This window comes from Panulirus ornatus, chromosome 2 (genome assembly GCF_036320965.1).
Source record: "Panulirus ornatus isolate Po-2019 chromosome 2, ASM3632096v1, whole genome shotgun sequence".
Lineage (NCBI taxonomy): Eukaryota > Metazoa > Arthropoda > Malacostraca > Decapoda > Palinuridae > Panulirus > Panulirus ornatus.
The window spans coordinates 65,651,237-65,663,866 of NC_092225.1; the positions used below are offsets into that span (position 1 = coordinate 65,651,237).

The following is a 12,630-nucleotide window of genomic DNA, read 5'->3' on the forward strand; positions in this document are numbered from 1 at the left end:
GAGCATCAGATTGGGGAAGAGCAGTGTGGTTTCAGAAGTGGTAGAGGATGCGCGGATCAGGTGTTTGCTTTGAAAAATGTATGTGAGAAATACTTAGAAAAACAGATGGATTTGTACGTAGCATTTATGGATCTGGAGAAGGAATATGATAGTGTTGATAGAGACGCTTTGTGGAAGGAATGAAGAGTATATGGTGTCCCCACACCGTGGTGTTCCCCTAGACGGTGGTGTGTCCACCAGATCGTGGTGTGTCCCCAGATCGTGGTGTGTCCCCCAGACTGCAGTGTGTCCCCAGACCGTGGTGTGTTCCCCAGACTGTGGTGTGTCCCCAGACCGTGGTGTGTCCCCCAGACTGTGGTGTGTCCCCAGACCGTGGTGTGTCCCTAGATCGTGGTGTGTCCCCACGCCGTGGTGTGTCCCCAGATCGTGGTGTGTCCCCAGATCGTGGTGTGTCCCCCAGACTGTAGTGTGTCCCCAGACCGTGGTGTGTCCCCCAGGCTGTGGTGTTTCCCCCAGACTGTGGTGTTTCCCCCAGGCTGTGGTGTTTCCCCCAGGCTGTGGTGTTTCCCCCAGGCTGTGGTGTGTCCCCCAGACTGTAGTGTGTCCCCAGACTGTAGTGTGTCCCCAGATCGTGGTGTTTCCCCCAGGCTGTGGTGTTTCCCCCAGGCTGTGGTGTTTCCCCCAGGCTGTGGTGTTTCCCCCAGGCTGTGGTGTTTCCCCCAGGCTGTGGTGTGTCCCCAGACTGTGGTGTTTCCCCCAGACTGTGGTGTTTCCCCCAGGCTGTGGTGTTTCCCCCAGGCTGTGGTGTTTCCCCCAGGCTGTGGTGTGTCCCCAGACTGTGGTGTTTCCCCCAGACTGTGGTGTTTCCCCCAGGCTGTGGTGTGTCCCCAGACTGTGGTGTTTCCCCCAGACTGTGGTGTTTCCCCCAGGCTGTGGTGTTTCCCCCAGACTGTGGTGTTTCCCCCAGGCTGTGGTGTGTCCCCCCAACATCGATGTGTCCCCCCAGACAGTGGTGTGAGATGAAAATTCTTTGTTGAAGGTTCTGCATGACACATTGTAAGTTATGCATTCACATCATGCGTATAGTCTCAAACAAGTGACTGTGTATATGATCCTGACCTTAGCCTTGTCCAGGAGGTCAGGTGGCATAAGTGAGAGTGGAAGGTGGGTCTTGATGAGCCGACGATCTGGCATGCATTCGCTCATCTGTAAAAACACCCCATCTTCAGGATTCCTTCCTGGGCACACCTGTTTGAAACCTTGTTCAAATTCTTTATTTTTTGCAACTGTAGCCTTGGTGTCAGAGAGCATGTCCGAGCTGAAGATTTAAGATTCTTTTATCAGAGATTTTTCCACACGGTGGCTGGATTATGTAATTCATAGCAACATATGTGAACTATATGGGGCAGATTTTTCAATAAATGATATGACACAATGCTAGTAATACAAAAGAAAAGCATCATCCATGCCAGCTCAGGTAATAACTGGCTATAGAGTACAGTAAAGTCAACAGTCTCAAATCCGACAACCCTAGGGCAGAGCGGTGAACATTTTTCAAAAGTATCTGGATTATGGACACCTAAAATTCCACGACGACTTAATATGTATATTGTGTATATTGTTACTTAACTTTTGGTGTTTCCTACAACCAATATATCTTACATAAGTGACAGCTGTAATGATTTAATTTAATTAAACAAATTCTTCCTGTGGTCTAGCTACTGGTGGGAGCACACAAGCAGCCAGATCTCGGGAGCAAAACCCAAAGTAATGCCAATAGAAGGGAGAAAGTGAACGAAGAATGCGGCATAGGGCAAGATGGTCAAGTCTGAAAGTTAGCCTGGGACAGTTTATAAGTCGCATGGCTTTCGACTCCACTCTGTCAAGTAAGGATGCAGAGCTAGAACCACCCCAAATGTGAGAGCAGTACTTCATACAAGGACGAATCAATCCCTTGTATAAAAGGAGCAACTGTTCAGAAGAGAAGTTTCAACATCTAAAAAGGACACCCAATTTCTTAGAGGAAGACTTGGCTATTCTTGTAATGATGGAGTTTCCAAGAAAGAGGATGTTACAGTAAAACCAAGTATGTTCATTGAGTTAAAGAGGTGGAATTACGGAACGTCAGAGACGAGAGTTATGAGGAGTCTTCGATAAGAGAAATGGGTAGAAATTGGGTCTTGGAGGCATTAAACTTAACAAGATTTTGTGTACCTCACTGAGATATCTTGTCCAAATCTGAGTTTATTGAGGAAGCTGGGTCGAGACGGGATGCAGATGGAGTGAGAGAAGAATAAGCAGAAGTGAAGGATGTGGATGAATGCAGTGTTGATTCGTCAGCATATGAGTGCATTGGATTATTTGTGGAGGAGAGGAAATCGTTGAAAAAAGGAGAAAAAACGTAGGGGACAGGACAGAACCTAGAGGTACATCGCTGTAGATAGAGAAGAGTGGGGAGGCTGATCCATCAACAACTACTCAGATAGATCGGCCGGAAACGAAGCTAGATATGAAGGAGCAAAGTGAGGGAGGGAAGTCAAAGGAGGGGAGCTGAGAGATGAGATCCCGATGCCACACCCTGTCAGAATCCTTAGATATATCGAGAGCAACTACATATGACTCCCCAAAATCTCTCAGGGATGATGAACAGACCTTAGTAAGATAGAAAAGAATATCACCAGTGTATCTCGCCTTATTGAAGCCTTATTGGTAACCAGAAAGAATATTGTGATTTTCGAGGTGTCTAAGGAGATGGGAGTTGAGGAGGGATCCAAAGACATTGGAAATGGTAGATGTCAAAGCAATAGGATGATAGTTTGAGGGGTCATAACGGTCACCCTTCTTGAGAATGGGATGTATCAATGTATATTTCCAAGGAGAAGGAAAAGTTTTGTTTTTAAAAAGAAACGGAATAGACGAGCAAGCAGAGGTGCAAGTTCAAAGGCACACCCTTTCAGCACACGAGGATGGATGCCATCAGGACCACAACCTTGCATTTGTCCAGAGAAAGAGGCCCTTTTCCGACAGTTCGAAAAGAAATACGGGAAGAGGGATAGGATTAAAAAGAGCATGGGGGGGGGGGGGGGGAATGTTAGAATCATCCAAAGTGGAATTTGAGGAGAAACGGGAACCAAAGAGAGTTGCTTTGTCTACGGAAGAGACAGCTATAGTACCGTCAGAACGGAAAAGTGAAGGAAAGGTAGAACGACAAAAGTTTAGATATGCCCTTAGCTAAAGACCAGAAAGACCGATTAGTATATGACAAGGAGAGGTTATCACACCTCTTCTGAAAGAAGGAACGCTTCGCCTCACGGATGACGTGCTTGCAGTAATTACGGGTAGTGATACAAGCTAAATGGAAGCCTGAGGAAGGAGAGTTTTTCCAAACCCAGTATGCCTGATCCTTTGTCTGAATGACCTCAGAATAGGAACGGTTGAACCATGGACTGGCTTTTGTAAAATTGCGGTGTCAGGGATTGTACAGAAGGTGAATGCTGGAGATTTCACTGAGGACCAATACCCTGGCAAGTGCTGGAATCTAATGATCATGTTGGATCTGGGATCGCCTGATTTAAGACGTTTGACCGTAATAATATGAAAACAATAAAATCCAGATTACACACACCTACACTAATCTATAAATCAATGACTATTCTGTTATGCACGACACTACTAACTGGCTTACATGAGGTCTCCGAGTATATCATCTCTCACTGCTGTAGGAATGAGATTCATCATAAGTTTGCCCTTGAAAAGACTACCAGCCTCATCAAAAGTATTCTACTGTATGATTTCGTGATCCTAAAATCTTCGTCATAAGTTCTAAACACATTCAACCAAAGAACATGCCACGTTTTCATACTCGATTTGTGGTGCTCGTATCAAGACGGAGGAGTCGGCACTAGGATGGTTCAAGGTCTGGGTTGTGGAGCATCGTCCAGAGAATCTCTTGCATCCATGTTGTCCCAGACTTGGGCATCGTCATCAACACCACGTCGCTGGATCTGACCTGAAGATAAATAAGATACAAAGACAAAAGTAAAAGTGAGCTCAGCGACAGAATGATTGCAAAGAAAGTGACAAATTCGTCCTTCATTGAGTCAATATTTCATATTCAGCAGGATGAGTATGTCTTATGTCACCAATGATAATCAAACTTCATATGTACCTTGAAGTTGTATATCTTATCGGCAAAGTGGGTGAAGACGGTTGGGTAGAGCCATCCGTCGGGCTTAAGACGGATCATTCCATTTTTGTATAACGTCTGTTCTTCCTCCATCCTGGCCAGCCATTCTTTACTCATGGCCTCCACCTCATGTCCGCTACTCAGTCGTCCGATCATATCCTGAAGACAAGGGATCAGATTCAGCGCGTACAGAGCGACAGTTATGAATAACAATAAATGCTATCAGCTTAAGATACATAATCATTAACTCTCAGCCTTGCTTCTACTTTTCACAAATTTCACTACCTTCAGCAGTATATCCGAGAAAATAATTAGTATATATTTATTTTAGTTTAAGTTTCTATAAAGCGAGGGCTCCGTATTTTATGTGCTCATTGTAACCCCCTCGGCAATGATGGAGTTAACTGGAAAATTCTCTGTAATGGGAATGCACTTGAAATTTCCTGTTGATTGAATCAGGGTTATTGTTTTTGAAACTAGAAAAAATATATAAAAAGAATGATGTTAGAAAGGAAATTATTTTTTCTGCTAGTCAGTAAACATATACATATGTCGTAATACTCTATGTGGCATCATCAACGAATCTTAGCGAGTCGTTCTCATGGATAACCGAGGCAGCCCGCCAGTGGCGGACCAATCAGTATAGAGGAATTTTGAAAACGCTGAGCAGAACAAATGCCAAGTCTTATATAACGAAGTACCCCAGTTTGCAAGGACAGCATTTGTAGTGTGTATGGTCTTAGAATCATCACGTACACAAAAAGGTGATCTACCGACTGGTGATCAATACTTAACGTTGACGGCTTTGATGACTGACAGGCGATAGGCCTAAAGTCCAGGTAACCAGCCAGCCTGATACCTAAGGGCCAAAGACAAAATGAGAACGTATATAGCTTGAGATGTATTTTGATTACATAGAAAATGAGTCATATGTTCAGCTTGTTCGACTAGTGGTAGTAGCTTGTAAGTCGATGGCCTTAATGACCCTGGCAGTCGATAGGCCACAACCCATATAACCGGCCATCCAACCTGATTCCATTCGGATCTCATCAGTTTTCTCCGCTACCTTTTCAAGCAGCAACAACAACCAAGATGTCCAGCTTCTAGTAATCACCACGCCTCTTTGTTGTTAAGATAATGAATACTTTTGTTTTGTGTTTCTCTATCCTTTTTGTCCTTCTTGGAGAAAGGATATAAAATAATGCTTCTGATGTCAATACAGGTGCCAGAAATACTTCGAAAACAGATTACTGAACGGATTAGAGCTGTATAGCCTAGTGTACTTATATGCCACACCACACCTAGCTACCCCCTAACCTGATCATATGTGGTCAGCGCAGTGGTGCAATTTACAATACGTCAGTGTACTTCAAGGTGCCCACCTACACGCCAGATAATCCCTTGATACCCGGCAACACTCCCTGTTGAAAGTCTGTCCTCAGCTCCAGTAGCAGTAGGCCGGAGCCTACTTGGCGTCTAGCCACAAGCCTCCACTCACACAACCACAGCACTACTTTTACTGTAGGCCTTTTGATGCCCAGGTCTGCGAATGTTCAACAACTTGCGCCTGATTGTGAAACTCCTCCAGGAAAGCTGGAAGATGGTCAGCGCCCCATCTCCCAAGAACTAATTTCTCTATGTGTCCAGCGATCTTTCATGCCACCATTCCTTGGTCAATACGGCCGAATTTATTAATGTTTTTCTGTTCCCTGTATTAAAGCCTCTCCACATCCCCCACAATGACCTTGCTGATGTGAGGTAACCAGCTCTGGAATAAGGCTTCCTCCAGCATAAGGAACTCATTGTAGATTATGTAAGTGATCGACTTCGATGTTCCGTCCCTATCCCAGCAAAAGTTCGATGTCACCATCGCCAGCTGCTAACCTTTTATTGCAAGCCTTGCTAGCACCTGGCAACCTGTTGACAGAGTTCGCAGACATCACTCAGCCTACCCTTGTCGACCCCACTATTTAGGACAATGTCATTCATCAAAGACACACACCTCTGGATCTATCTTCACTAGACCCCTAATGTTTACCCTTGGAGCCGAAATCAACTGCCAGGAATGAGTTTAGGGCATCATCTGTCATTTTCACTGCTTCCTCACTTGTTCTCAATCTTGTATGCCGATAATTGTAGCACAATAACGATTATTAAGGACAAAGGCACATCTAACCCACCCCACCCACCCCCAACCCCACAACCATCACCAACACCACCACCAACCCCACCACAATGGACCAAATTTGCAGAGTAGACCACCGGTGTCTAACAGGTGATGGCAAAACATGCCCTTCCATTTTGCTCATGATATTCCAGCCAGCCTTTCCATGAATGCTTCATCTGCCACCCTTGCTGCTGTTCTCCGTGTATCAGCGTATCAGTAACAAATGATTACTCATCGCTATCTTTTCTAAGCAGCTTCCCTTGGCACAAGAAAGATTAATCACTTTCAAGAGGGCACGTGTGACCATCTACGTTACCTTCCAACACTTCTGCCACTATTTTGGAAGCCTAGCTTCAACCTAATTGACCACAAACCCCAGACTTACGCCGTTTCAGCCAAGAACGACTTTCCTCGGCTAAATCTTGCATTTTACTGAGGACATCCATCATGTCAAGAAACGTAACAACACAACCGCTGTCGCCTTTCTTATGAGTGTTTGTTTACCCTTTGGTAGATATTACTCAACAGTAGGACTCTGCCCTACCCCGCCCGCCTCTGAAGACTCTCCTCGACGTTTGATATCAGCTACGTCCCTTCCCCTGCCATCAGCCTCAACATCACCTGTGACACTTCATGACCTGGTGCTCCTCATCCCTACATTCCAGTGTCACACCGCAGAAAGATTTCCAACACCGACTCCCTTGTTCACCCTGATGTTCGAGCTGCCTAGCGACATATTACCGAGCTAATCGTCTGACGAAGGACCAATGCAGATATCAGGCTTTGGGCACAGTGTAACAGCTCAAAGCATACCACCGCCCAGACTGTATCCGACTGTTTCATACCAAGGTATATTCTGGGCTAAGACATTTCACACCCCGGGGAACATACTCCCTAAGGCCAGATAATACCTCCCCCCTCCACCCCCTCCCGCCTTATATATATATAAGTGATAGAAAAAATTTCCCAAATTATTTCATTCAATCTTATAAATGTCGCATACAACCACTTACTTTATATCCATTTCAACATCAGAATTTTGGCCTGGCCCAAAATATATCCTTCTAGGCCAGATTATATAAACATCCTCATAAATGTTTTCAAAGTACAAAGCATGGTCAGTAGTTTTTCTATTGTCCAGGTTTACTGTACACGATGATGTTGCATCCGATAAAACAGACTGTGGCCATGATTTCTGCATCTGTTGCCCATGTTCCATCTAGCGAGATTCTGGTCTGTCATGTGTTGGTGTATATTCTCTTTGAGGAAGGTTTGCATTTTGCCTGTACTGTGCAACCTTATCCCGAACGATGTTCTCAGTCCTCTGATCCTGTAAAAACGTAAATGATCGAACGAAAGTAACAGTTATTATCCATTTTCGTGGTATGTATCCTTGTAGGCTGAGAGAGTTCACATGTCAGTCCAAAGCTGACAATTTTCTTAATTTGAAAACCCAGTGTCGTCGCTATGTTCTTTCGAACAGTTGCCGTAGGCGGCCAGAATGTTTGTGCCGATATTGTTCTTTTAGAAGAGTTAGGATTCACTGACGTCCGATATTGGTTTCTTTTGTCTGTAGGGGGTGTCCCTGACCATGATGTCATCTGGGTGGTCCTTGACGGAGTTGTCAATGTCTAGGATGATACATGTTGCTCAAAACCTTCTTTGTTTTGATCTTCTTAAGTTTTACATGTCTTTTGCTGAGAATCTCAATGACAATATATAGACCGGTCCAACGAGGTTCCATCTTGAAGCCCATGCGACGAATGTCTGGTGTTTTTTATGTAGACTGTGAACCCACTTAGAGTTTTCTTGTGTCTGTCACGTCGGCGGTCGTATCATTCCTTCTGACGAGCATGTGCTGTGCCGATATATAAATAGCGGCACACGGCATCAAGGGTTGTGCATTTAATCGGATTAGGGCGTGGCTCACCGACACAAAACAGAGGGTCTGCATCAACGGAGTTACATGGGATTGGAGCAATGTAGCCAGTGGTGTTCCTCAAGGGTCAGTCTTGGGACCGCTCTTGTTCGTTATATACATTAACAATATGGATCTGGGAATAACCAGCAACTTGTGTAAATTTGACGATGATACAAAAATAGTGGTCGTAATTGACTCAGTTGAAAATTCAGTGAATTTGCAGAGGGACTTAAATAGATTATCAAAGTGAACTGGTACATGGAAAATGGAATTCTACATAGATAAATGCAGAACACTTGGTGTGGGTAAAGACAGGAACACTAATTACAAACTGGACAATATTACTATTGGTAAAACAGAATGCGAAAGAGATCTAGAGGTACTGGTGAGCAAGGATCTTAAGCCGCGTCAACAATGTATTAAAGTGTGTAATAAGTAAGATGTTAGGGTTCATTAATAGGACTGTTGGTAATAAAACTCCCAGAGTATTATTGCAACTTTATCTTGCGTTGGTGAGATTGTGCGATAAAGTTTTGAGCTCCATACTTTGCAGTTGATATAGACTGTTTAGAGAGAGTACAAAGGCGAATGAAAAAAAAAATAAATATCCCTGGCATTAGAAACCTCACTTTTGAGGAAAGGTTAGAATGAGTGAATTTACACTTGCTTAAGAGGGCAAGAGGGGATATGACTGAAATCTTTAAACGGGTGAAGGACATTGATTATCAATGTCCATCACGAAAAAGCTCTTAGAATGGTGCCACCAGAGAGGACAAGAAGAAATAATAGATTTGAATTAGAAAAAATAGACTCAGGTCTGATGTGGGTAAATATTGGTTCCGGAATAGGGTGGTGGATTTATGGAACAAGCTCGCAAGTACAGTAGTGGAAACTACGTGGTTCTTTAGGTAGCTTTACACGAAGGTTGGATGATGTGTTTATGGGTTCAGGCAGTCGGTTGTAGGGCGAACAAACTCAGGACCTGCCTAGCATACAACGATAGGCCTCTTGCAGCGCCCTCACTTCTTATATTCTTATGATACTGGAAGACATCTTCGAGCACATGTTTCTACGTAAGGAGTTGAGGCTCTTCGTAAGGTCGGGATTCACCGAATTTGGTTCTCCCTTAGTGGTGTACTGGGAAAATTTCAGGTCAAGGGGGAATTTTACACGAAAGGCCATACATCACTTTAAATGGCGTGCACCTAGTAGACGCAGGGACTGAGGTGTGGTACGCAAACAAGACACCTGAAATGTACTGGTCCAAGTCATCACTATGGCCTAAAGTGTCCTGTTCTCGATGACCATTATACTGAGGATGGTACGCCGAAGTTATCCGACCTATCTTGAAAAGGTCCATGAGAGAGTCTACCACTTTGCAAATTCACGGCCTTGGTCGCTGATCAGAGAGTCCATGGAAACCCAGTCGACAGACAAGAACTGAACTACTGACACAACACATTTGTCAGGGATGGCGGCAGTGCCTGACCACTTGGAAAATATGATCAGTGACGGTGACGATATACTTGTTGCCTTGGGTTGTTTCATCCAGTGGGCTAACGATGTCTATACCCACCATGCTCCACATCTTGGCAGGAACAGGGTTAGGGCAGAATGCTGGGGCCTCCTTGCCGACTTTCAGATTCACGGTCAAGCACATAGGACATATGTTGATGTAAACCTGAACATCATGCTTCAAACCCTTCAGTAGAAGCGTTGGGAAATCTTTCAAATTGTTTGGTCTCTGGGTTGTCATTGCGTTGTCATGGCTGGCCTTCAGGATGGTGGGCAGTCGGCTCTTCACTCGCATCATATTATCACCAGGTGGCAAAGTTCCAATTTAAGGATAAAGGTTATAGATGCGCTGTGGGTATTTCTTATTGGCTCTGCTATAAAGTTCAAAATCGGGTCACACAGGTTATCGTCCATACCTACAGGTGACTCACTGTTTAAACACTGCTCGTTCCCACAACAGCTCTGTAAATAATCCAAAGCACTATATTCATACCTGCTCGCCTTTATGCATTCCCAGCGCCACCCCACCACCACGGGAAACAGCATCGCCACCCCCTTGTGTCAGCGAGGTAGCATCAGGAAGCATATGTATGCTTAGCATATATATATATATATATATATATATATATATATATATATATATATATATATATATATATATATATATATATATATATATATAAGTTTCAATGGAGAAAAACTGGAGGAAGTAAAGTGTTTTAGATATCTGGGAGTGGATCTGGGAGCCTTGAAGAATGTTTGGAAGTCCAGAACATTATCTCGGAAAGCAAAAATGGGTATGTTTGAAGGAATAGTGGTTCCAACAATGTTGTATGGTTGCGAGGCGTGGGCTATGGATAGAGTTGTGCGCAGGAGGGTGGATGTGCTGGAAATGAGATGTTTGAGGACAATATGTGGTGTGAGGTGGTTTGATCGAGTAAGTAATGTAAGGGTAAGAGAGATGTGTGGAAGTAAAAAGAGTGTGGTTGAGAGAGCAGAAGAGGGTGTTTTGAAATGGTTTGGTCACATGGAGAGAATGAGTGAGGAAAGATTGACCAAGAGGATATATGTGTTAGAGGTGGAGGGAACGAGGAGAAGTGGGAGACCAAATTGGAGGTGGAAAGATGGAGTTAAAAAGATTTTGAGTGATCGGGGCCTGAACATGCAGGAGGGTGAAAGGCGTGCAAGGAATAGAGTGAATTGGAACGATGTGGTATACCGAGGTCGACGTGCTATCAATGGATTGAACCAGGGCATGTGAAGCGTCTGGGGTAAACCATGGAAAGTTCTGTGGGGCCTGGATGCGGAAAGGGAGCTGTGGTTTCGGGCATTATTGCGTGGCAGCTAGAGATTGAGTGTGAACGAATGGGGCCTTTGTTGTCTTTTCCTAGTGCTACCTCGCACACATGAGGGGGGAGGGGGAAGGTATTCCATGTGTGGCGAGGTGGCGATGGGAGTGAATGGGGGCAGACAGTGTGAATTGTGTGCATGGGTATATATGTGTGTGTCTGTGTATGTATATATATGTGTACATTGAGATGTATAGGTATGTATATTTGCGTGTGTGGACGTGTGTGTGTATACATTGTGTATGGGGGTGGGTTGGGCCATTTCTTTCGTCTGTTTCCTTGCGCTACCTCGCAAACGCGGGAGACAGCGACAAAGCAAAATAAATAAATAAATAATATATATATATATATATATATATATATATATATATATATATATATATATATATATATACAGACATATACATATATACGTATACAGACATATACATATATACTCGTACATAATTCATAGTTGCTTCCTTTATTCATTCCCGTCGCCACCCCGCCACACATGAAATGACAACCTGCTCCCCCCGCACGCGCGCGAGGTTGCTCTACGAAAAGACAACAAAGGCCACATTCGTTCACACTCAGTCTTTAGCTGCCATGTATAATGCACCGAAACCACAGCTCCCTTTCCACATCCAGGCCCCACAAAACTTCCATGGTTTACCCCAGACGCTTCACATGCCCTGGTTCAATCCACTGACAGCACGTCGACTCCGGTATACCATATCGTTCCAATTGACTCTATTCCTTGCACGCCTCACACCCTCCTGTATGCTCAGGTTCCGATCGCTCAAAATCTTTTTCACTCCATCTTTCCACCTCCAATTTGGTTTCTCGCTCCTTCTTCCCTCCACGTCTGACAGATATCCTCTTTGTCAATCTCTCCTCACGCATTCTCTCCATATGTCCAAACCATTTAACACACCTTCTGCTCTCTCAACCACACTCCTTTTATTACCACACATCTCTCTTACCCTTTTATTACTTACTCGATCAAACCACCTCACACCACATATTGTCATCAAACATCTCATTTCCAAAACATCCACCCTCCTCCGTATAACCTTACCCATGCCTCGCAACTATATAATATTGCTGGAACTACTATTCCTTCAAACATACCCATTTTTGCCGCATCAGCGAGGAGGCGCTAAGAACAGACGAAGAAATTGTCTCATATGCTCACATCACTGAAACAAGAGACCCCTGTCCACAACCAGGCCCAACAGAGCTTTATTATCTCCTCAACCACTGCCCTAGTCTAGCCTACTGACATGTCGTCCCGTGCACGCCTCGCATCCTCCTACATGTTCAGTCCCCAAATTGAATACGTCCTTCACTGCATCCTCCCACTTCTTCCTGGTTTCCACATTTTTCTTGTTCCCTCTACTGCTGATAAGTATACCTTCTGAGTCATCCTGTCCTCATTCATCCTTTCCTTTCCATGTGTGCAAACCATATCAGCACACACTTTTTAGCTCTCTCATACACACTCCCCATA

At 44.4% G+C, this 12,630-nt stretch overlaps 1 pseudogene; it reads right to left on the bottom strand.

Annotated features, from left to right (window-relative positions):
• Positions 1-12,630, bottom strand: part of LOC139756797 (sulfotransferase 1B1-like) — a 51,051-nt pseudogene that overhangs the window by 26,472 nt on the left and 11,949 nt on the right.